At 33.0% G+C, this 26262-nt stretch overlaps 1 long non-coding RNA gene and 1 pseudogene across 1 annotated transcript; both read right to left on the minus strand.

The window, feature by feature from the left end:
* Nucleotides 1–703: 703 nt before the first annotated feature.
* LOC147384162 (uncharacterized) lies at nt 704–2050 on the minus strand. Its single transcript, XR_015172822.1, has 3 exons — nt 1823–2050; nt 1370–1459; nt 704–1064 (listed from the first exon to the last, which is right to left on the minus strand). It is a non-coding gene; the product is annotated as an uncharacterized LOC147384162 (long non-coding RNA).
* Nucleotides 2051–2272: 222 nt separating this feature from the next.
* On the minus strand, nt 2273–24591 carry LOC147384163 (annexin-like protein RJ4 pseudogene; annotated as a pseudogene).
* Between the last annotated feature and the right edge of the window lie 1671 nt (nt 24592–26262).

Genomic DNA, 26262 nt, shown 5'->3' on the forward strand with positions numbered 1-26262 from the left:
ATATATAGGAAGTATTTTCACTACGTGAAAATTAAAAATTTTGACAAGAAAATTCAACGGGCCAAAGCTCAGAAATTTTAGAAAACGAATTTCAACGGCCCATGGCTGTTGAAAATTTTTATGTTCCCCAATTTGTCAGCTTAGAACCATCAAATGTCTGTCATCCTCCATTAATTTGGCGGTTTCCATCTATCAAAATAAAAAATTGACAATAAAAAATTCAAATCCTTGATCCGTCAAATATTATGAAATTCGATGGCCTTGGGCCATCAGATATAGGCTTTTTTCACATTGTGTTTCTCCTATTATGTGTTGGAAAAAGACTTGCATGTAAAGAACATAAAATTCTACCATGATAATTATCAAGAGCTTTATAAATAGAAAATTTATTATTATTATTATTCTTGTTGTTTATGAAATTTACAATAAATAATAACAAATAAAGACTTCCATGATGACCCTACACTGAACAATTTCCTAATATTAATTAGGGTACACTTGAATTTTTTAGGATTACTTACTGTGATTAAAAAGGTATGCAAGATTTATTTTTGTTTGATAATAATCTCTTTCCGTTTTTTAATTGATTATAGAACTTCAAATCCTATATTTTTGAAGTATTTGTGATTCTAAAGTACCCAAACGTAAAGCACCAAAATTACTAATTGAACACTATTGGAAACAGTAATTATTTCAAGCATAGAAAGAAATACGGTCAAAAGTAGTCTAATTGAAATTAGAGTCTCTGCTACCTAAACACCACAACACACAAACTGAAACACAACAAGACTACTGAAAATCAGATTGAACTTTTCTTATAAATAAAACTCATATGGAAGAAAAGAGAGCTAATAACCCCCTTCACTTCCAAGTAAAGTAAGGAGGAAATTCTTGTAGTCCCCTGAAGTCTCCTTCCTTATTGCTTGATCAAGAGTTACACTGTTTCTCTCATAAAAACATTCCTTGATCTTCTCCAAATCCTTCTCTGCATGTGTGATGATCACACATGTGAGGGTGTCCTCATCGGTTCCAGCCTTATCAATCACAGTGCATAACACCTAATACTAAACAAGAAAAATCCCATAATATTTGAAATATATTCAGTTGGATTCATGGTTTCAAAACTCGCCCGAGTCATCTCGGTATCAGGCATGGAAGACACGGGCGGACATGTCAATGTATCAGACGAGATCTAAAACCCCATGTCCATTTTTCTCATTGTTGAACGAGACGTCTCAATCGTATTGGAAAACTCGTCCGAGCAACTCGGTCTCGTTCACGGACGAGATGAGACGTCAAAACGAGTTTTAAAACCATGGTTGCATGGATTAGCAATTTGATTTTCTATTTTAATTATTTTGTTTCTCACCTTTTCGAAGTACTTAGTAGGATTAATGATGCATCGAATTGCCTTAAGCAATGCAGCTAAGAACTCATCAGCTGGATCGCCCAATAAACTCTGACAAAAAATTGCATCATCAGATCAAATTGTTAAGAACATCTCTCAAGAATTTTTTATGGTAATTTAGTTACGTTATCCCTCCAAATTTTAGTGAACATTTGAGATACCCCTGTTTTAAAAATCTTCACATACCCCCATGATAGTGTTCTTCTATAGTAGCGTAACAAAAAATAAGGGGTTTTATAAGTATGAAGATGAGGGCATTTTGGTCATTTTATCTTAGTTTCATTGTTTAAGATGACATTGTGGGTATTAGTATGAACATACATAGGCATTTAAAAATTAAAAGTAAGCCCCAAATGTCTAAATTACCCTCTCTTTTCCACATTAACTACTTATCCATAGTTGTTCTATATATACCTGAGTGATAGAAGTGCCATGATCATCTCTGTAATGGTTGAAAGTTGCTTTGAGCTGTGTTTTGCTTCTTGTACTCAGGATTCTAAAAACCTCTACATGGTTAAAGGTGTTCCCTTCGATAGCATCGTGAAGAATATTCGCTTCTGAATTTGCTAGCCTCGGGTTTATCTCATCCCCATCGTATCTATAGGTGCTCACTAGATCAACCAAAATCTACAACACAAACCATGACAATCGTAAGAACTTTCGAGGTGAAACTATTACTTGGTAATAACTCGGCTTCCAAATTCCCACAGAAGCCAAAATACAAATTTGGGACAAAAACCAAAGTTGTCCCAGACATGCATTTATATTTTTGGCCTATTAGGAAAAATCAGAAAAAAAAAAAAAAAAAAAAAAAAAAAAAAAGAAATGCTTGATTGAAAATATTTGTAGTATTTAAATTAATGATTAGAGTACACCCACGAGAAATGATTCCATAGAAGTATTTTTGGTCAAAAGTGAAGCTGTGCTCCAAACAAAATCTAAGTGACTTTCAAAGGATCGAGTTACCTTACGCAAGTCGTCTGATGTATGTGAGGCAACATCTTCTTCCAAGGAATCCTTATAGCAATGTTGATAAGCCCTCTTGACTGTCAAAAGCTCGTCCGGAGATAGAACACACGCGACTTCGATGATCACTCCATAGTCAGGGTTCTCCTTCCTCAATTCCACATGATCTAAGACTGCATCTCGATGAGAAGGATCCAACATCCAACGATACAACGCTCTCTATTTATAGGTGAAGTATAATTTAATTATTATTTCATAAAAAATTATTTAAATTTAAATTATGATATATTAAGAGTTAGAAGTAAACCTCAAAATCCCCCGAAAGCTCGGATTCAAGCCGTTTGATGAGATCTTCTTCGTAAAGCCCTTCATAAGCTAACCTGATTTCCTTCCTTTGAGCTGCAATTCTATGTCCTAGTATTGAAATTAGTGTCTTCTTGTCGGTACCCCATCCTAGCAAAATTTAATAAAATTAATGTCATATTTTTCACTTTAATATATAAATGACGTGGCAGTTATGTGTGACTTTGTACAATTTCGATTGTGTGAAGGCTTCACATCAAAATCGGGCCTTCTTTATGTTCATTTATTGTAACTAATTGTTTCTATTTTAATTATAACAATTTCTTGATTTTGGATCAATAATTTTTTCTATTCTAGCGAAAGAAAGAGGAAATTTAATGAATGAAATAGTTACGAGTTGTTTGGTTGAATCAGGATTTTCTTGTAATGGGGGCAAACTATGGTTAGTTATTTAGTTGAAGAATTTGAAGATAAATGGTTTTCGGGAGAAATTCAAATGTTTTTTATTAGAAGTTGAAGAAAATGATATTTAAGTCATTTCCAATTAATATATGAGAAGGTCCGATCAAGAGGCAATGTCATCAGCAAAAAATTGAAGGGAGGCAGTCCAAAAATTGGAGGGAGGTGAGAGTGTGAGGGCAAATGGGGAGAGAGGCGAGGGAGTGAGGACAAATGGGGCATGTAATTAGTTGAAAATATAGGGGTGTCTCAAAGTTTTGTGGGACAAATAAAAGATGCAATTTTAGATGGATAAATAAAAGATTTTCCCAAATGATTAAGACAAGGTTCAAAATGATGGATCAAAAATAAGATTGAATAGATTAAAAGAAATTTAAAATGAAGGTTAAAAGAGTTTGAAGATAACAAATTATGGATAAAAATTAAGGGTTTTTTTTTTTCCATTAATACTTCTCAAAATATCCTAGATTTTTCATCCAAAATTCTATCATTTTCTATTCACGAATATCTTTTCTATATTTGAGATTTAAAGGTTTAAGTAGTTCTTAAGATCAAAGATCAAATAACAACAATTGAAGATGATTGGTTTAAAGGAAAAAAATTGAAACTTTTTTACAAGTTAAAAATGAGAGTATACAAGTCTTGTTTTATTAGTAGGAATGGGGTTAGAGGTATGCTACTAAAATTGTCTCGACACATTTTCACTAAATAATGAACAAGAGTCTGATTAGTAAATGGAGGATTTTCTAAGAATTCGGAGTCGCCACCTAGTTTAAGTCTAAGAATAAAAAATAACTCCAAATGAATCTTGATCGGTCTATGGATAAGAGAAATGGGTAAGGGGTTAGATTACGGGTATCGAAAGATGTTAGGCATCGAATCCGCCCAATCAAGATGATCGGTCTTTACTACGATCCAAAATTATCCTATGATTAACGAGTAAAAACTAAAGTCAAACTAGAGTCCAATCATCATCAAATTATATCGGATTTGCTAAACGAATCTTACAGCAAAAGTTTTTCTAATCTTTACATGATTTCTCAATTAAAAATCCATATATTCAAATATTTTTCAAATCGGAAAAAACATAAATTTATAAAAAATCTTCAAATTAAAAAATTATGAAAGTGAAATTTCTAAATTGGTAATTTATGAAGTTTCTAAATTAGGAAAATTTCTCAAATCAGAAATTTACAAATATGATAAATTCCCAAATTAGAAATTTATAAAAATGAATTTTCTAAAATAGAAAATTACAAATATAGGATGAGTTCCAAATTAGAAATTTGCGAATACGAAGTTTCCAAAATAGAAAGTTTCAAAAAAACATGAAATTTCCAAATTAGCAAATTATAAATCAACATGGAATTTCTAACAAAAAAAATATGAAACTCCTAAATTGGAAAATAATGAATTCTTAAATTAGAAATTAATAGATATGAATTTTCCAAAGATAAAAAATTATGAAATTTTCATATTAGAAAGCTCCAAATATAAATTTTTTAAAATATAATTTATGAACATGAATTTTTCAAAATAGAAGATTACATAATGTATGATAAATTATCGAATTGGAAACTAACAAAATAGAAATGCATATAAATTTCTATTTTGAAAATTTATGTATTCATCTAATCTCTAAATTAAGTCTCCAAAGTATGATAAATTATCGAATTAGAAACTAACAAAATAGGAATGCATATAAATTTCTAAATTTGAAAATTTTCATATTCATCTAATCTCTAAATTAAACAAACGGGCACACATGTGCGACTTTCGATTTTCTAAGATTGTCATTATTCAAAAATATGCATATTTATTGTAGACACCTCAATTTGAACGGGCCACTACTCGAAAAGACCCAAAAATGCAGATTTTCCAAATAAATAGGCTAACGGGCCTCAAGGGCCCAAGTCATTGAAAAGTGACATTTTGATCGAACCAAGGCCCCGAAGACCTCCTAATGGTTTGGGAGGCCCGCCAAAAAGACTCGACCAACCCTCCGCTTTCCCAATATTCATCACTTAGCTTCCAAAACCAAAAACGTCAAATTTTCGATAAAGTTCACCAACGGGCCTAAAAAGCCCGATTTGCCAACACGTGGCATTTCGATCAATCCAATAATTTTAAAAATTCCTAAAAGGATAAAAAAAATATAAAATGAGACTTGGGACCATCTCCAACTTCCTTATCCCTCACCGTTCCACTCCTAATTCGAAGAAATTCTAAGCCCATTTACGGCCCACTAACCTTCATCTCTCTAAAATCAATCCCTCACTTTACCCCTCAACCTAAGCCTAACTCCACATAACCTAAACTCCAAAATATCTCCAACATACCCAAATCCAATCCAAAACAAATTCTACCCAATCCAATAACCTAAAACCATTCCATAACCCAAGCCCAATACACTAAAAAGCCCACAAACATTTATCCATATCCAATTCACCTCCAACCCATAATCCTAACTTACAAACCATTACCCACATCAACCAATCACCATATTGATAATCAAATATGCATGTCATCACCCCATCTCACTTCCCCCATCCAACTACCTACCCCATTAATTTTCTTTAAACCTCATTTACCCACACATCAACTCATCACCTTTTCTCTCAAATCAAATACATCTACCCACACCCCTAACCTATACCTCCCCTAATTTACCCACATCAACCCATCACCTTTTCTTTAAAAAAATCTAATCTACCCATACCCCTAACATATACCTCCTCCTAATCTATCATCATCATTCCCTACAAAATCCACATCTACAACCTAAATCTACACCCATCCTTTCAAGTCAAACACTCAACCTCTCCCATCAACCCATCTCAACCCTTCATCTCTACCATTTTGACACATGGCATCATCTCCCACACCCTCCCAAAACACATCAACCACCTTCTTACACAACCCTTCTTTTAATTAAAATTGCATCCCCTCAACTCACTTCACCAATTAATTACTCTTACACAATCACATCCTCTCAACCACTTTCATTTATTTTATTCCATCTAATATTCAACCCAAATGGGTTGAAAGATCCAATCCATTTACCCTTCTTACACAAATGCCCTTCAATCATCTCTAATTTACCCCCACATTTCTCTTAAACCCCACACCATTCTACCACTTCTCTTCATTTCACCCTATTATATCCCTAAAAAAAATCCCTCAACATCTATAAATACCCTCCTCCTCTTCCCAAAAAAAGCTCAACTTTCATTACAAAAATTATTCTCAACTCTCACTACTAACAACTATTATCATTCTCACTAAGAAAATCTTACCAATTCTCTCTCACTAATCCTCCCCAAGTCTCACACAAAAAAATCACATACTACACTCATTTCTCTCATCATCTCTTCTCTACTCCTTCAACCATACAAGAGTTGTATTTCATAAAATACTAAGGACTCAAGAAAACTCAAAGAAGAAGAAGAAAAGAAGAAAGAAGATACAAGGTGGGTGCAACAAAAATAACTCTCTTCTCTTCTACACCCTCTCCTCCTTCCTCTTCTATCATCCCCCTCATCTTCACTTTGTTCAAATAGATTTGGGATGAATGGACCTCAAGGTAAATGATCCTATGATCGAGCTGAAAGTAAATCCCTACTTAGGGTACAAATACACACACGTGGCACTTTGTTTTTATTCTTGTATTTTCAATCGAAATGACCGAGTGAGTTGAGATTACCACTATTTAGTGGGGAGAAAATGGTGCCTAACACCTTCCCTTTTCTCCAACCGAATCGCTTACCCCAAATCTCAAGATTTGATCCGTACCTTATCCATCGAGAGTCACTAAACGTCAAAATGTCACTTTTTCAAAAAATACACATCGGGTGACCATTCACACGCACTTACAATATGAATGGTGGCGACTCCTAACCTTAGTAGATGTGGTCATCGTAATGACAAAATCATGTATCTACAGCTTGGCGACTCCACTGGGGAGTAAAGGCTCTACCCTCGTGTCAACTCGGTCATTTTGAAAAAAAAATTCTTATTTGCAAGCTAACATTATTTATTGTATTTGTTGTATTTATTTTTTAGGTAGGTTCCTTTTATTTATTTATTCCCTTGAGTTTAAAAAAAAACAAAAAAAAAAAAAAAAAGAAAAAAAAATCGATTTTTACTTTATTTATTCGATTACTCCTTTTAAGCATATATATCATTAAAAAAAATGAAAAAAAATTTTCTTTTTTTTTGGCCCAAGCCAAAAACCAGAGGCAATGTGCCTCAAAATGAATATAAAAAAATAAAAATAAAAACGTTTTTCTCTTTTTTTTTGTCGAATGGATAGTCGAACTTAAACTGATTGTAACTTTCTCATCCGATCTTCGATTAACTATTAGTGCATATCGATTTGGGGCAGAACAAAATTTTCTTCCAAATGTGACAAATTCAACAAGATTTTGTCAAGTTATAATCAATTTTTGAGCTCATTTACTATCGTTTACGCTAGCATTTTCGTTTGACGTCTTGTCGGGATACAAAATGAGTAGAAAAAAAAATGGGACATAAAAAAAAAATTGGCCCAAGCCAAAAACCAGAGGCAATGTGCCTCAAAATGAACACAAAGAAAATTAAAAAAAAATTATATTAAAAAATTAAAAAATTAAAAAAAAAAATTTACTCAACTTGTTCCTTACGTCAATCTTGAAAACTTTCCTTTTGGAATTTATTTTTGTTTTGAGTTTTAAAACTTCAAAAGATCAAACAGATCATTTTTTTATTAAACTCAGGGTGTACTGCTCACTACTTTTTGATTAATCAAAATAAAAATTCAAAGCGATCATTGGTTTGACCATAAAAAAATAAAAATAAAAAGAGAAGTCTTTTTATGATTAGTTCATTCGTAAAATTGAAAAAAAAATCGATTGGTTGATACTTAACTATGAATGTGCAACCTTTATGGACTAATTATCTAAAAAGTCATGGTCTCTTTGATCTGGCCAACAGGCCCACTCATCTAGAAAATGCCCCGGGCACACCCTCTCCTATTTGCACACAACACTAGCACGTTTACTTTACTGTATTGCATACTTACATGTCCCTAATAGCCAACGTGGCACTAGTGCATGGCCCGGTCTTCTCGGAGATACGACGTCATTCATTAAAACTACAACTCCAATCACGTACCGTAAAGTATATAAAATTGGGACATCAATATCGTTTGATCAGGTGATTCTGAAAGATATATTGATACACCCATGTTGGAGCGACTTAAGCCTTTGTCCTATTGTAAGTCGCACGGTTACATGTCCCGATTGCCAACGTAGTACTAGTACGTGGTCGGTCCCCTCACGGGATGCGAAAACCATTTATGAAAGCTACAACTCTTTACTCGTACCCATAGGTATATAAAAGATAATCCAAGTACATCAATTATACTTTTTGATTAAAACCAGTACCTAAGCGAGATCCTGCCCCGTTGTACCCTACTGTACGAGGGGGATAGACTACGTCTATTCTAGATGAGAGGTATTTAAGTGGGCCCTTGCTCAGCATTGTGCGCCACTTCTCAATTGGGGATCAAACTGACTATTTTTTACTTTAGAGAAGTGGATTGAAGTTTTAGATTATCATCTATACGGTATATCAAACCAAGTCACCACGTACCATCTGATTGAGTATGCTTGAGAGGTATATAGGTGTGCTTGGAAAAGGGTGGCCAGATAAAAATGCATTGCACGTCGTAAGCTTAGAGTCTAGAAACATTTCCTGTAAGTCACAACTCGAGCTTATCGTGGGTGTTCCCGGGTTGTTCATTGAATGAAACCTTATGATTGATGTATGTGAATGATGTAAATGATGAGATCAGAGTGTATGATTGTCCTCAAGGGTCAAAAAAATTTATTTCTAAAAATTAAAATGGGTACACCGACCCAATAAAGAATCCATTTCTTGTAAAAATTTAATAATGACCCAATCCATCTCGATCCAATGATCATGATAGACCGGGCCATTTAAATCAAAATGAAAATCAAATTTTCAAAGAAGAAAAGTGGTTTACAAAAGAAAAATATTTTTCAGAAAGTATGTTTTCCAAAAGAAGTGTTCTCAAGGAAAAAATGTTTTAAAAAAGTGTTTTTCAAGAAGAACAAAATTTTTCAAAAGAAAAGTAATTTTACATGGACCTTGGAAATGTACTAAACTATTCTTTTGTGTCAACTCAGGATGCTGGCTATAGGCAATAACTCAATCGACCAATTGGTCAAAATAACTATCACGGGGATGCACACCATAGAGAAATTCAACTTTGAAAAATTCATGTTGAGATGCGCCCTGTACTTCCACGGGTTGAGATAAATTGAAATCTTTTGCGTGCTTGGCTAAGCGTTGGAACCCTTATCTTCACATCTTCCACATTAGGCATATGCACTTGTGTCCTACTCATGAAGACTATTATGGCATTATGGGAATATCTACTTCAGGTCCTCTAGTCAGGCCTTCATTGAAGACGGGATATTCTGGTGACCTCGCCATAGGCTTAAACATTTCAAAAGAAGAAGCCAATGCCTTAGTCCGCAACGGTGAGAAAAAATAATCTTGAGACAAAGGGAGTTGTAGAGAGTTGTTTGAAAATGGTGAATAAATAGATAAGTAAATAGAGAAGTTGTTATGCGAAGAGAGAGATGAGACTTTTTCTTTTCTTTTTTATTTTTTGTCCTTGCTATTATCTAGAAAAGAGAGGGACAACGAAGGAGTTGGTTGACTGGGATGTGGAGGAGAAGAATACCCTCCCTTTGCTGTCGTGTGTAGAAAATAAAAAAGAGATAGAGAGAGAGACGTCGTGGAGAGCCCAGCCACATGAAGAAGAGAGCTTTTTATAAAATTTTGTTTCTATTTTTCTCTTCTAATTTTTTTTCCTTTTTTCACATTTCTTATTTGGAGAATGGAGGTGGTGATCCAACATTACTCGCACTTTGGTAATCCTTCATCGATTGGATGCATTGATTGGTTAATTTTAATTATGTTTTTATTTTTAATGGTTGTTTTGATTATAATTGAAATTTTATGGGTTAATCGATTTTAATTTGACTTTTAGTTGGTTGATTAAGTTTTGATTTGAAATTTGATTACTCGCTTAAATTTTAATTTGGACATTATTGATCGATCGAATTATAATTTGAATTTTGTTAGTTGATTAAATTTTAACTTGACTTTTAATTGGTCGATTAACTTTGAATTCATTTTTTATTTAATTTTGAATTTTAATTTGAAATTCATTTGATTGATTTTTAACTTAATTTTTAATTGGATTGGTCAATTGACATTGGATTAGATTGGTTGATTAAACATTAGTTTGAATTTTATTTGGTTCTAATTTGAATTTGATTTTGAATTTTAATTATTTAAGTAAATTTTACTATGAATTTGAATTTGATTTTGATTTTGATTAAATTTCAATCTGAATTTTTAACTGATCGAGGACTTTTCAAATTTTTTATCATGTTTTCATAAGATTCAAGGTCTCTAGGTCAAAGTCAGACATTAAGGGGTATTTCGATCATTTTTATGATTTCTTATAATTTTTTTTGTTTTCGTCGATTTGGGTGTCATTAGACTCGAAATTATATTCTTAGTACAATGGATGTACTTTTGAGATTTTTTGGAAGTCCAAAATTCATTAGGGGTATTTTCATCATTTTATTGATTTTTATAGATTTTTATGAATTTTAGCATGAGATTTCTTTCACTCCCAACATGATTATTTTTAAGTTTCAAGTCACATTTTTTTAGTATTATAATGTCTCTAAGTTATCAAAATGTGTAGTGAACCTAAACGTACGTGCTTGCTTGCTAAATCGGCTATGAGGTGTAGTGATCCTAAGCATGTGTAAATTTCTATATTAAGTCATAACGAGTAGTGGAGATAGAAAGACTAGAAACAGGAGAAATCAAGGACAATACTTACAAGCCTTCGAATTTTTTACGCTCATCATTAGGAATCACCACAATCAGATGATGAATTATCGAATTAAACAAATACAAAAATGGGGTGTCTACAACTACCCGCTTAATTGCTTGGAATTGGGAATACAACAAACCTTCGCATCAAACTCAAACCCATACAAAGACCATAGCTCTATTATCCTTGAATTTGCTTATTGCGAATCACGAAAGATATCAATGGTCTAATGCTAGGGATGTTGTACAAAAATCCTACCAAGGAGAATGCTAACACAAAAAATAAACCATTCTTTTTTTTTCACTTGATTAATATAATATTTTTTTTAATATAATTATAATGAGAAAGGAATAAATGAGATATTCACGTGGAAAGAAAAAACATTTAGATTACCTAAGCAATCAACTTTCCTTCTTTCATTTTTCAAAGAGAAATCAACTCCCCTAATTAATCAAGTCATGCTAGAGTAACCTCAAGATTGGACCTCACATCGCACACCCTGATGTAAAAGTGGATAGGAACCATGGATCCTTTTTCACTCGTATCTCTTGGAAAATGATCTATGGTTCCTATGCACTTTTACGGTGTGCGATGTGAGGTCTAATTTTGAGGTCACTCCAGCATTATTCTAATTAATTTCCTGTATTTTCTTGTTACATATCATTATCTTATTCATTGAATTGATCCTATGTAAACTTTGAATTTAATTTACAAAATTTATTTAACTCTCTTACTAGGTAGATCTAGACCACAATTTAAAAAAAAATTTACTATTTTTTTTATGACGGGAGTTGTAGATCCGTAAGCCTAACTAGCAAGGCGAGGCAACTGACCTCTTAGAACACCATATCTCACTCAAATCCCCTAGGTATATGGAATACCATACATACCATGTAAGTAGAGATAATTATATGTGAGTAGCCAATGAGGAGACTTGAACTCTAGACCTCTCCTTTTTTTAAGGGATGCCTTGGCAACTGCGCCCAGTTCTCATTAATTGAATTAATCATAACTTGTACATGAGTTTATCGAACACTATAAGAATCAATCAAAATTTCTTTGTAATTCATTGTTTTGGAAAAAATTTATGATATTGTGACCTTTTGTGAATTATTCATTTTCAAAATTTAATAAATGGAAAAAAAAAAAAACAAACAAACGTGTGTGTTTGTCTCTGTGTGTGTGTGTGTGTGCACTCACACGCCTCATCATCTCTACAAATCCATTCCAACCCAGCCCTTTTTGTTTCAAACCCTTGTGGTATAGCCCAACCTCTTTAGTGACTAATCGATTACTCCTCCTCTTCTCATTGTAATAGCAAAGGAAAGGCAATGTTGCACAAACCCATAATCACAAAAAATTTGAAAATTTTCAAAAATTCGTAAAATTCTCCAAATAAGGGACTAAGATATATGAATTTGATGATTTATCAATTAATGATATAATACAATAAAGAAAAGAATAAAAGAAGTTAAGAAGATGGGTACCTCTTGCCATTTTTTTTCTTCTCTCTCACAATGGTCTTTCTGCTCTCGAGATCATCAGAAATAAAAGATAGCACAAGAACAAAATTCTTGGCTTTCTTTTATAAGTTGAGGAAATCAAAACAGTGAAGGATTCTACTCCTTGATTTATGAATTTCAATCGGAGACTAAATTTAATTATTTTCTTTGCTACCAAGAGGGATTTTCTTTTAAAAAGGGGGGATATTTTATTATGAAATCCCAGTAGAAATTGGACTCGATCTTCGACTACAAGTATATTTCCTTCTCACCATGTTGACAGTGTTTGCAACAAATTCAAGAGTTAAGCTACCCTACCAACTTAGTCAAATCCCCGCCCCCGACATGGTTATTGTAGATACGGGATTTTCATCATTTTTGAAATATCCCTCCACTTTGGGGGAGTTTAGAGTCGCCACCATTCATGTTTGGAGATAGGTGTGAATGGTCTCCCGATGTCATGTTTGGAAATTATGTCATTTTGACATTTGATGACTCTCATATGGATAAAGTATGTTTAGTCCAACCTTTGATTCAAGGTAAGGGGGTCCATTTATGGAGTAGGAAAGGTGTTAGGCACCCTACTCCATCCACCGTAGATGGTAACCTCGAATTTGATCAACTTTTTAAAATAATAAAATAAAACGATAGAAATAATAAAAAATCTGATATGTGCCCTCAAGTATGAGGAGCTTTCGGTATTGGTTCAAACCATTGAGGGCACCCTTATTGAAAAAGGGGTCCATTGGCGATTCAAACCGTTGTGGTGTGTGCAAAAGTGTAGAAAATGGGGTCAGTAGAAGAGGGAAGTTAGAGGGGTGTTCTTTTTCAAACCCACCTTGATCTAATATTAATCTTCTTTGATCTTCAATGATGTACCCCTTGATGAATCTTCTTTTTCTTTTCTTAATTTGTTTGAGAGAAGGTTGAGAGTTGAGAGTTGATGGTGGTTAGGGAGTAGAGTAAGATTAGAGAGTTGAGGGAGTTGTAGTTTTAGGAGGTGTTTTTCTTAATTTTTCATTAGGGATTTAGAGTTAAGAATGATGAGGGTTTTATAGAGTTTGAGAGTTATTTTGAGGGGTAAAATTGGGTGAAATGAAGAAAAATGATAGAATGGTTATAAGTTTGAGAGAGAAGTGGGTGTAATTTGGAGGAGATTGGAGAGTATTTAAAGAAGGAGGGTTAAATGGGTTATTTGCAACCCAAATGATTTGGATCCTACCCAACCCATTTGGGTGGAGTGTTTGGTGAGGTGAGATAATGGGTGTTTAATATGGTGGTTGTGATTGAATGGTATTTAATTTAAGAGAATGAAAGATTTAAAAGAGTGGTTGATGATATTTTGGGAGGGTGAAGATGAGGGATTTAGATGAGTTGATGGGAGATGATGAGTGTTTGATTTGAAAGGAGGGGTGTAGGTTTAGATTGTATATGTGGGTTTTATAAGGAATGATGGGGGTAGATTAGGGGGAAGTGTAGGTTATAAGTGTTTGATTTGAGAGAATGGATAGGATAGGTTAGGGATGAGGTGTAGGTTGGAGGTGTGGGTAGATGATATTTTGATAAAAGTAATGGATAGTTAATTTTTTTTTAAGGGGTGATGGGAGTTGGTGGTTTGATGAGGAAGGTGAGATGAGGTGATGACATGTGTCATACCTAGATAATATTGGGTGATTAGTTGTGATGTTGGGCTTGGGTAGAGAATTGGGCTTGGGAAATGTATTAGGTTGAGTTGAATGGACTTGGGTAATGGGTAGAATATTGGGTTAGGAAGTGTAGAATAAGGAAGGGTTTGGGCTTGCATTGGATTGAGAGGTGTTTGAGTCCATGGGTCACGTGAGTAGCCTTGGGCCATTTATTGAAAAAGAATGACAAAATAAATTGGATTTTTGTAGGTTTGGGCTTCGGAATCCATTCTAATTTTTTTCAATTTGTGAGGCATTTTGCGTCAAGGGCCCGGTCAAATTTTGGTGTCTATAGTTACCACATATCCAATCCAACACCATTGTCCTCTACACCTCATTTAAAAAAAAAAAAAAAAATCAAATTTATTTTTTCTATTAAAATAAATTTTGTTGGACTTGGTCCAAGGTGTTGAAAATGGATGGTCCCCAAACTCCCAAATTCAAAATTGAAATTCAATGTTGTGAATTGATTTTTCTTTTCAAAAATACTTGTTTGTTAAATTTAATTAAATGTTGTCATCTATATTCTTAAGGCTCCATATCACATTTTCATGTTGTTGCCATAAGGATATGAAGTGAGAAAACTTGCCTTACTAACTCAGTAAGGAAATTTTAATACAGAAAGGAAAAAAAATGGAAATATATATTTCTACAAAAACACTTCTTTAGAAAAAAAATGCAAATATATATATATATATATATATATATATATATATATATATATATATATATATATATATATATATATATATATATATATATAGGGTCAGGTTCAAGGGCCATATGAGAAAACATATGAGAAAACTTTCGTTTTTAATAAAATTTTAAAATATGAGCTAGAAATTTTGGATTGAGCTGATTTTTTGTGAGGATGATCTCCATGATGAGAAGATCATCAAAAAAAATCAGCCCAATCTGAAACTTCTAACCCCATTAAAAGTGATCTAGAATGTGGACCGTCGATTTTTTACCACTTTTAATCACTAATTTGTAAATCACTTTTGATGGATTTAGAAGTTTCTGATTGAGCTGATTTTTTGTGAGGATGATCTTCTCATCATAGTAACCATCCTTGCAAAAAATCAGCTCAATCCAAAACCTCTAACCCTTATTTTGAAAAACGAAAGTTTTCTCATATGTTTTCTCATATGGCCCTTGAACCTGACCCATATATATATATATATATGGATAAGTATCCGTATATACATAAAGCTACTCATAAAGCTACAACGTGTTTTGTTTTATATGGGAAAAAATGTTTGGAATGGGCTGAATTTTTGTGAGGATGATCTCTATGGTGAGGAGATCATCCTCGCCAAAAATCTGCCCATTATGAAACTTCTAACCCAATGTTTACAAGTTGAAAAATTTTAGACCGTCCAATTTTTGTAAACCATTTTTTATGGGATTAGAAGTTTTGGAATGGATGATTTTTTGCAAGGATGATTCCCTCATCATAGAGATCATCGTCACAAAAAATCAGCCCATTTTGAACCTTTTAACCATATAAGACAAAAACGTTGTAGCTTTATGTGTCTATGGAACCGACCCTATATATATATATATATATATATATATATATATATATATATATATATATATATATATGTTTTCTAAAATTCAAATAAAAATGGGACTTTTGGGAAAATATTTTCAAAGTTATTTCTCATAAAAAAAAAATCCATATATCAATGTGGTCAATGACACATCATCACCACTTACATGGTTGATGACATGTAATTGAGGGGTGTTTGTAGATACAAAAAATTTACATTAGCCCTTAAATTCCTTCAAAATTACAAATAACCCATTTTAGGAACCCTACTAATGGGTCATATACTTAAATTGGGCCCGTTTGTTAAAATTGCCTTTTAAAGCATGAACTTAGATTTTCATAGATAAAATCTATTGGTCCTTCCGTGTCCAAGTGATAGAAATCATGTTCTAAGCCCACACACTCGTAAGTCGGGTTAATCTATGATCAAATCATCAAAACCCACTAAATGAGTTTGATAAATCATTAAACAACTTGATCATAGGCCCTATAATTATAAAGATGGGTCAAATTCACTGAGAAGTTTGCATAACTACCTGCATTGGGAAGATAATCTTTTGACATTTAGACAATTTTACTAAATTCCTTTAAGTTTGTGGTAAAATTGGAAAGTTTTCATTACCTGATTCTATAAATACCAAAACCCATACATTCAGAAAATGATCTTGGACCACTTTCTCTCAAAAGATAGAAACTCTGCCTCTAGAAAAAAAGAAGATCTCAAGCCCTCCACTAAAGATGAAGCAAAGCTCTTCATGAGATACTTGGATTCTAATTCAAGAGAAGATCGAGTCCAAAAGTCAAAAAATTCTTCTCGGCCAATAAAACGTGAAATGCGGAGACAAGAAAATCTATAGAAACCTATGTAGAAGATGAAGCACAAAAATCAATCATCTACACATTAAAAATCGCATTCTCAGGTGATCACATGCAAAGCTTGGAGAAAAAAAAACTACACACACATCATTACCATTATTTTTGACACTTGACTCTTAATGTGAGGATAATACCGAGATTTGTACTCTTATTTTTATCAAAATCAATAATAATAATAATTTGTGATCTTAGTTCACAAATCACGAGGTAGATTTTCGACATTTGCTGTCAATACTTTCTATTTTGAGAGGAGAAATCCAAAGATCAATAACGAAATTTCTTTTTATTTTCTATTTTTCATTTTTTTAATTAGATTTAGTTTCTATAATAGACCATCTTTGTGTTAGGTACTTTGAAATAATTTTTAATAAATTCCAAGAAAACTTGAATTATAATAGATTAGGGAAGCACGATGATTAGACATACCGTCATGGCTTCATAGGTTCGCACACAAAATCTGGAGTTGGTGGCCTAAGTCTATTCAACCTATCTTCTCTCATCTAGCACATGAGGTTTTACTTGTCACACCTATGTACTCCTTGGCCTTTGTTTGTTATTTTTATTTGCACACACTTGGATCAATTAATTAGTAAAGAGCACTCTTATCAAGGGATAACACCAAAAATATAAGGATTGAAGGTCATTACCAATTCCTTACTCTAAATTAGGAAAATAAATTGACTAGTTGATACATTCAAATTAATTAAAATCAATTAAATTTGAATTATAGGGCCCACAAGCTCGATAGGAAAAATCTACTTCAAGTTGCACCTATTACGTTTCTTGATCATTATCGGTACCTAAGACAATTTTGCCCTATAAGGAGATAGACTTTGTCTATACTAAAAAAGAAGATGATTTAAGAATGCCCTCTATTAAGCATTGTGTGCCACCTCTGATCTGGAGATCTGACTAGCCGATTTTGATTCCATAGAACTGGGATGAAAGGCTAATTGTGTTATTTTTACCCATCAAGAGTTGTCTAAAGTTAGACACCCTATCTAGGTCAAGTATTTTTATTTTATTTTTTATTTTTTAAAGGACTATGTGTTTTGCATGCTTGGTAGACGTTCAAGGAGTAAAAGTAATAAAACAATTTGATCTTGATATTAAACATAACATTAGTAGAATTCGTAGGAAATCATCATCACCTATGATAGGTGATCGCAAGTGAACTTTAAATGAGTTTGTCACTCATGCTTACCTTACCTCACCCACATGCATTGTTTTACCTTTCAACAATACTGATTACTAGCACTCAATTTGATTGCTTCCTATGATATTTTATCCAAAAAATCCATAACAAAAATTTGCCCCCATGGCTAAAGCTGAAAGAATGAAGGAAGTCATTAGAAATTTTAGAAGGTATCCTGATGAAGAATTTTCTCAAGCTTAGAAGAGATTCAAGGATTTACTAGTCAAATGCCCATACCATAATATTGACAAAGTACAGTTGATGCAAAGTTTCTATAGATGACTAATCATAAATCAACGTACCCTAGTTGATTCCATGCATAAAAGTCACTTCATGAATAAAATACCCAACCAAACATAAAATTTCCTGATTGAATTGGTAGAAAGTTTGATAAAGAAAATCTAGTAAAGAAGTCCAGCATATATGAGATGAAGGTAAATCCTGATCTTAAGAATGTTATGACTAGTCTAGTGACTGGTATGAATAGTTTTACAAAGAAACTAGATACTATCACCATCTCAGCAGCTAACCCTCACTATGACTCTTACTCAGTTTCATAAGTAACAGTCGAGCCGAGTACATTATGTGTCTTGTACAACAATAACAACCATTTGATTGAATCTTGTCCCAACTTTCCATTCATTAAGGTCGAACATGCCAATGCAATCAATAGATACAATGTATTTAGAAAATCAACACCTAATTTGTTTAGCCAAATGTACTACCTAGATAATAGGTATCAACCCAATTTCTCCTATATACAAAATGAACCTATCCAATAAAGTGGTCCACTTGGTTTCAATTGAGGTTTTCCTAAGCAATTTAGTTTCCAAATGAACCAAGTCATTGTTCCTCAAGTTCCATACCAAACGCAACAGTCTATAGAATATAGAATCTTAGTACCAAATCTCATGACCAATTATAATCCTTTTGTCCAACAACAGTCATCTTTAGAATCTATGATGAAGGGACAACAATAGGTCATCCAACAATAATATCAAATTACCCAAGTTCAAACTCAAATCAATCAAGTCACTATTCAATCCATAACAAATATGGAAGTTCAGTTGGAGCAGTTAACTTTTTCTTCAAGAATGAGAGAAATGCAAATTTTCCAATCAAATTATTCATAACCTTAAAGGTCAACCTAATGATCCAAATAAACTAAAAAAATAATACACGGTAGGAAGTCATTCTAGAGTTTTATAAGACTTTGTTCAAGATATCCATACCCAGAGGTTTGGAAAAAAGGTAGACAACAAGGTCTAACATATTGACAATAAGCAAAATATCCTAGAGAAAGACAAAGTTCAAGTAGAAGAAATTTAGAATCTCTTTAGAGAAAAGAGAAAGATTTGGAATGATTGTTCTACCAATTTCGCGAACACCTTTTCCCTATTTTGCTAAAAACAATAGAAGAGTAAATAATTTGAGGGTGTCCCCAAAGTTTTTCAAAATGTGCATATCAACATTTCATTCTTAGATGTCTTTAAGTAGATACCTTCTTATGCTAGATTCCTTATGGATTTGACCATTGTCAAGAGAAAAATATATTTTCTTTTGAAAGTCATCATGGTATCCCAAGCTTCGTCGCTCTTCTAACAAACAGTTGCATAAAAATTTAAAGATCTAGGATATCCAATAATTTTTATTCACATTGGAGATCAAGTAGTTGAAAAATGTCTTCTAAACTTTGGGGTAATTATGAACCTTTTACCTTAATCGGTTCATAAACAATTAGGTTTAGGAGTTTTGAAATCCATTGACATCACGTTGCGTCTAGTTGATAGGTTCATCAAGATTTCAAAAAGAATTGTTGAAGATGTGATTGTAAAAGTCAAGGATTTCTATTTTCCTGACAACTTTATTGTCTTAGATACAGAACTAGTCATTTGCCCAAATAATTGTTCTTATCATCTTAGAAGATTCAGTCTTAGTAACTTTTGATGCAGTCATTTGTTGTTGAAATGGATTTATAACATTAACTTCCGGGGATATGAAAGTCAAATTGAATATCTTCCACAATTTTTAAAGAATTTATGTAAACGATGTGGAAGAAGTAAACAAGAATTGATGTAAACAATTTTTAAACACTGATCCTTTGGAAAAATGTTGGGCCCACTTTGACCTAGATTTTGAATTATATGAGTCCATGAGAGAAGTTAACGCGTTATTGGAATCTATTCTACTTTTAGACTCTATGAGTTGGCACATTGAAATAGAAAATCTCCTTGTTCGTACTTCCACTCTTATTCATTTCCAAATCAAACCTCCCAAATTAGAACTCAAGCCACTTCTAAAGATTTTGAGATATGCATTTATTAGCAAAAACCAACATTTTCATGTGATCATTTCCTCTCAACTCAGTCAAATCCAAGAACAAAATTTGTTAGAAGTTCTGAGAGAGCATCAAGAAGCTATTAATTGAACCATAGTTGACACTAAGGATATTAGTCCGTCTATAGTTATGCATCACATTCACTGAGAAGACTAAGCCCAGTCATGAAAGATGTAATTAAATGTAAAATGATGAAATTGTTAGACGTGAGTTTCATATCCAATCTTTAAAAGCTATTGGGTGAGTCTCATTCACTTAGAAAATTTTACTTAGTCTTCTTTAGAACCTTAAAGAATATTGAACCCAGTCATGAAAGATGTAGTTAGGAGTAAAATGATAAAATTATTAGATGTAGGTATCATCTACCAATCTTTGACAACCGTTGGGTGAGTCTCATTCAAGTAGTTTCTAAAAAGTCTAGTATCATTGTGATAATGAATCAAGATAATGAGTTAATCCCTACTCAAGTCTAAAACAGATGGAGAGTATGTATCGACTATAGAAAACTCAATTCCATGACTCCCAAAGATCACTTTCTGCTACCCTTCATAAATCAAATGCTCAGTTTAACTACTTTACAACATAAAAGAAAATATTAATTGTGATCTATGATATGGATAAGTTCCACCCCTACCTCATAGGATAAAAAATTAGGTTCGGGCATGGCATTGGGTTACCCGATTCAACCAAATCCAAACTTGAACTCTATATGGTATAATTTGAAAACATTTTCTTATATCTCTATTGTCTATCTATATATCAAAACTAATTTGTGATTGTTTTCATTAAATAATTACTATCTTTGTTATTCATGCTTTTGTTTATGTAATTATATATGTCCATACAATGATTATATTGTAATTCTAAATATTTGTCTTGTTAGAAATTGCAATTAACAATAATCATATGTGGTTACTTTAGTTAGTCATCACCATCTTTTTTCTTTAAACTTGCTAATAATTTCATATATGTAAACTTTAAAACACATTTTTAGGTCAAATAATTGCAAATTTATTTTGTTTTACATATCACTTATCTTGATATAACCTCTTATCATTACTAAATGATCTAGTATTAATAAGGAATGAACCAATCCGACTTGGTTTGGGATCAAGTTGATAATTTCATTCCCCAGATTGGGTTGGGCTTGAGCACGAATTGGTGTTTGTCAAGTTTGGCCCAAACTACCTGAGTTGCACCCTAGGTCTATAGGTTTCATTTATGAACCATGTTATGATCTGTTATATTAAGACTTCAGATTTCATCTTAACACCAGCCTAAAAGCAAGTAACGTGATCACATACCCTAAGTTCTAGTTGAAATCATGCCACATGAGGTCTAGCTTGAGATCATGCCATAAATAGAGAGAACAACATACCATTGGTGTTCCTCGTGCTTGAAGATTATCCATAAGCCGCAAAACTACATTTCTACCGAATCTGCAAAATTACTATTAATAGAAGAAAAATAACATATGTAGTAAGGCATTTAAGAAACTAGAAGAGATACATACAAACAAATAAGTATACACATGTGCGTAGGTTATGAAATCCATATATCTTGGATTCACTGATTCAATTAGTTTTACCCTTTTTTATTAAATAATTATGCATAATATTTAATTAACTCCCAATATTTGCATGTTGATCCAAAAAAAAAAAAAAAATTAAACCCACAATAATTTATCGTTTCCCCACAATGTATTGGCAACCTTAGAATAGGGGTTAAACCCTATATTGAGATTTAGGTTTCTTGATCCACAATATTGTGATTTTGGTTTCTTGATGAATATTACAATTTAAGTTTCTTGATCCACAATATTGCGATTTTGGTTTCTTAATTAAAATCTCGGTTTTCCTCTTTAACGACGGTTTGATTCTTTTCTAGTCTCTTGTTCGTGTTGACCTTGTTAACCTCTCTTTATGGTTGATTTGATCTTTCTCTGTTGCTTACCATGCTCGATCATTTTCTTCTATCGAAAGACTTGACTTTGATATATGATTTTCTACTTGTTTCAACGGTTTGCGGTTTCTAAAATGGTAGAAAGTGAGAAAGTGTGAATGAAGAGGCCTTGGTGTGGTGCTTGCCACCGTTCCTTTAGAGATTTAGTTAGTACTCAGATAGAAGATAAACCAAGAAGAAGATGAATAGTGGATTTTCAAAGTGATCTTTCTCTTGTGGATCTTTTCTTATCTTTTTTGATAAGCTTCCCACTTCCTATTGTTTTAACCAACTAGTTGTCCCTTTTTCAGTTTGGTGGTTTGGTTTATATAGACGAAATCTAGGGACAAGTGTCACCGCTTGGCAAATCCAAATATTAGGTGAGTTATTTACTTTGAAGCGCATTCAAGTGTTTTGGGAGATGAACCCATCACTTGTCAGAGATTTTTTTATCTAATGCGTAAGTGTTGCAGGCCATTAATGTACGGTAAAAAATCCATGATGCATTACATTCCATCAGTTTGATTCAAATCTTTCTTGTACTTATCCCTATGAGTGGAGGGGTTCAATTTTAGACACTTGCTTGGGGTTGTTTATGTGCCATGGATTTAGTTGGATATAAGTTAGGGGCCTGATTTGAGTTCAGTATTGTGTCAGGCATGTGATTTTATATGCATGTTTCGAAGAATTTTAAGAATTCGGGTTATGTGTTTTGTGAAGTAGGTTGAAGGCCTTTTGGAATGAACATGTCAAGGTATGTCATACCTTATTTTTAATAAGCTTTGTCTTTTGCTATAATGAGATGACTCGGTATAAGAAGAAGTTCTTGTTTCCCTCAAGTCTATCCTGATTTTCGAGCTGAGGATTGACTGATCTGGTTGGTTTATTTTAACCCAACTGTAGTCTATCATTTTGTACTTATTAACCTAAGGTTCTCCTCCATGCTTTGTTTCAAGGGATCTCGATTTATACTATACTTTGTATTCTCGATTGTAAGTTCTTTTGTGTATAACCTCATTTATCCCTCTCTATAATGTACTTGATTTAGGGTGTGGAACTCAATATGTATCGCTTGACTTTAAGAATTGACTTAATTATAATTTGAAGTGGGCCCCTTTTGCTCCCCTAGGACATATCTCGCCATTGTGTGGTATGACAATTATTCTCCGTAGTTATTATTATTATTATTGACTGAGCAAAGTGTATTTCATTATCACACAGATATACCAACCTTACTTAGTAAGATTTAAAATCTTACTAAGGGTCATTTCCCCACATGGATCACAATATTAGGACTCAAGCACTACATGCCTCAAGATTTCAATGAAAAAAATAGGTTAAAAAATATAAATATAAAAAACTTAATAAAGAAAGTGTTTTTTTCTTTTCCAAACTAAAAGCTTAACCATTAATTATTTGAAAAACATCTTAAAACACCTTCTATATTTTATAAAATTTGGAAAAAAAAAATGTATTTTACAAATATTCTAGGAAATTCTAACAAAAATGGATAATTTAAAAAATTCTTAAATAATTATTGATATATTTAAAACTATAAGTTAATGACAGAATAACTAAACGTGTAAAAATGGGTTAAGCAGGTTGAATCCCATAACCCGGACCCGACCCATTTAATAATTGTGTTAGATGGGTTGACACTATTACGACCCAAACCCAATTAGGTATGACACAAACCTACTAATTTCATGTCATTTTCGAATCGTGTTAAGATTGCCACTCCTAGTTTCAAGAGTGTGTTTTTCTCTTTAACTGGGGGTATGATAATTAATTTAAGAAATTATGGTGCAATAACTAATAGTTGGGGTAGCAATGGAAGCTTTAGAATAAAAAACTTAAATTTAATTTATTTTAAATTAACTTCAATTCATTAGTACATGCATTAGTCAAATGAATTAAATAAGACCTTGAATACACCAAATATACAATTAAGGGTGAGGAACTATTAAGGCTGTCAACGGATAGATATCCGATCGGATAGTGCTATATCCGAATTCGAATTCGAATTCGAAAACAAATAATACTATCCGAATTCGAATTCGAATCCAATCGGATATCCTTAACAAACATTCGAATTCGAATCCGAAAAATATATCGGATATCCGATAACATCCAATTCGATAAAAAATCCTAAAAAGTTCGTCTTCCTCAATCTGTCCGACTGGTTCAGATCGGAGAGAGAAAGAGAGAGAGAGAGAGAGAGAGAGAGAGAGAGAGAGAGGCTGTACCTGGATGCTCACCGGCGGAGAAGATGTGTTGAAGTTCGACAGTCGAAACCCCCATTTTCTGCGAATAACCACTCCGATAGGTTCAGATTGAAGAGAGAGAGAGATAAAGAGAGAGAAAGAGAGAGAGAGAGGCTGTACCTGGATGCTCGTCGGCGAAGAAGATGTGTCGAAGTTCGACAGTCGAAACCCCCATTTTCTGCGAATAACCACTCCGATAGGTTCAGATTGAAGAGAGAGAGAGAGAAAGTGAGTGAAAGAGATGGTCGCCGGCCGGAGAAGACAGTGGTTACGGCAATCGAAATCACTGGTCTGTTCTTCATGTTTGAAGCTTTGAGAGAGACTGTTCTTCAGTCTGGTCGACTGTTCGAGAGAAGATAGAGTTTAAAAAAAAAAAATTGTTGTATAACACGAATACATGAGACGATATATATACATATATAAAGTTTTGTTGTAAAACACAAATACATAATATATATATTCTTATCAGAACGGATATTATCAAATCGGATATCGCAATATCCGAATTCGTATCCGAAATGCATTCAAATGTTAAACTGACATCCGAATCCGAATCCGATATCCGAAAATTCCGGATAATATCCGATTTTTCGAATTCGAATTCGGATTTCGCCTATCCATTGACACCCTTAGGAACTATATCAAAATAGGTTTAGTACATTTCAAATATGCCAGCACCCACTCTTGTATTTTGTTATTAATGGACTAGTGTTTTAAACGTGATTAGATCAGTTGATTGAGCTCAATGAGCTAGTGGTGTCAATGGGTTCAATCCGATTTGGTTACATGGAAACAATACAATTATATTTTTTGGTTCAAGCTCTTGTCAATTCGAATTATTGTAAATCCTTTTTTTCCTTTCCAAAATATAATTATTATCTACAAAATCATCAACTTAGTTATAATTTGTCGACTAAAGATATGAGATAATGATTTTTTTTCAAAAATTAAAATTCATCTACAAATAATAAATTTTTAAAAGTAATAACCCATTTATATAACATATATTAATTTTAAAATGAAAAAAAAAAACATTTAAGTCATATATAGTATAAAAGGAAGGACAAAATAAATCGGATCTAGGTTCCCGCATATACCCATCAGATAGAATTAATCAATTTGAATTCGTATTGGTTCGGTTCTTGTTTAGACCCAACTCTAATCGATTATCAAAAAAGGGAACTAAAACCAACGTTTCCAAATTTTGTTACGATTAAATGAACCCATTGACGCCCCTATAATGAACCCATGAACGGACTCCTAATGTGGTCTGGATCAATGGTTGAACCGCGGGTTCAATATTTGACTCGACTTTGCCATCATCTTCAACTTCTTTTCTAGAGTTTGAAGAAGATGAAGGCTTTTATATCATCCAACATTATTAGTTTATTAGAGAAGACCGAGGTCAAGTGACTTGTCATCAATTCTAAATCACTGAGGGTTATCTCAAATATTCTCTAAAATGTAAAGGGGTATCTCTAAATCACCCAAAATAGCAAAGAAAAAACACTCCATTTGACTGATGAGGGAGACTAGAATCAATGTGGATCTATTGTGCCTTGTGGGATCGAAAATTTAGGGTTTCTTCTTCGCCTCTAAAATTCGAACAGATCAGTCCAAGTATTTCAACATCTGAAAAGATAGGGCTTCATATCTCTGTTTCTATCTTTGAATTTGGGAAGATTTAGGGTTTCTGCAACATGGAGCATTTAAATGATGGAAGCACTCACTCAAAGTCTGGATCTTCCGATTCGTAAGCAATTTCTCTCATATTTCTTCTTGTTTTTCTACCTTTTTTTGAAATATATTTATCTTTTTATATAAATTAATCTATATTTTCTGCGAG

This window comes from Akebia trifoliata, chromosome 15 (genome assembly GCF_017979445.1).
Source record: "Akebia trifoliata isolate Shusen 1 chromosome 15, ASM1797944v1, whole genome shotgun sequence".
Taxonomy (NCBI): Eukaryota; Viridiplantae; Streptophyta; class Magnoliopsida; order Ranunculales; family Lardizabalaceae; genus Akebia; species Akebia trifoliata.